The sequence below is a fragment of the Trachymyrmex cornetzi genome, unplaced genomic scaffold, assembly GCF_001594075.2.
Source record: "Trachymyrmex cornetzi isolate Tcor2-1 unplaced genomic scaffold, Tcor1.1 scaffold182, whole genome shotgun sequence".
In the NCBI taxonomy this organism is placed as follows: Eukaryota; Metazoa; Arthropoda; class Insecta; order Hymenoptera; family Formicidae; genus Trachymyrmex; species Trachymyrmex cornetzi.
The window spans coordinates 91222-92145 of record NW_017296441.1 but is presented as its reverse complement, the minus strand read 5'-3'; positions in this window follow the sequence as shown (position 1 = coordinate 92145).

Below are 924 nucleotides of genomic sequence, written 5' to 3'. Positions count from 1 at the left end.
ATTTGCGTCGTACGACGCTCTGCAACCAATCAGAAAATAGGATTCCGATGATACGAAGCAAAATCTATCGGAATCCTGTTTTCTGATTGGTTGTAGACCAACGTACGACGCAAATTGGATGCAGTGTGAATCCAGCATATGCAACCATTGCTGATGTTTGCTAGAGTCCTAGATTTATCAGAGAGGCGCAACCGGTGTTATATGCATTCTGATTCGCTGTTGCAATTTGACCAATTGCGTGACTTGGCAGCCATTTATAGTACTAGTGACATATTTCTATTTCATTTTATCCTATACATTCTATCTCACATTATCCTACACGTCTTATCTTGTTTGACATAGTTTAAAGGCAGTTTCATAGCATGTCGGCCATGTTTACTCTCCTTAGCACCTTTGTCATACTGACTTAAGCCGGTTGCGCCTCTCTGATGCGTGGTCTACAATGACAGTAGCAGTAGTGGATTAGGTTGTAAGAGTAAGAAATTGACCAATCACAGTCGAATGTGAGAAGAATAATCGACTGCAATTGGTCAATTTCTTACTCTTACAACCTAATCCACTACTGCTACTGCCATTGTAGACCACGCATGATAAATCTAGGACTCAAAAGGCCCGTCTACAATACACGGAGTAAGAAGTAAGAGTAAGAAATTGACCAATCACAGTCGAATGTGAGAAGGATAATCGACTGTGATTGGTCAATTTCTTACTCTTACTTCTTACTCCGTGTATTGTAGATGACGCCTTAAGTAATGTCTTAAAATGCTAATGCAGCCCTCTGATTGGTTCGTGACTTCTTAAGATCGTATTTAAGGGGATGCTGGAGTGACGGTCGAAGTTAATCAAGGTCGATAGTACAGACTTTTTTCAATTCCAAATTCGACAATAGTGACATCTTTCGTTCATTTCTTATACTTATTATAT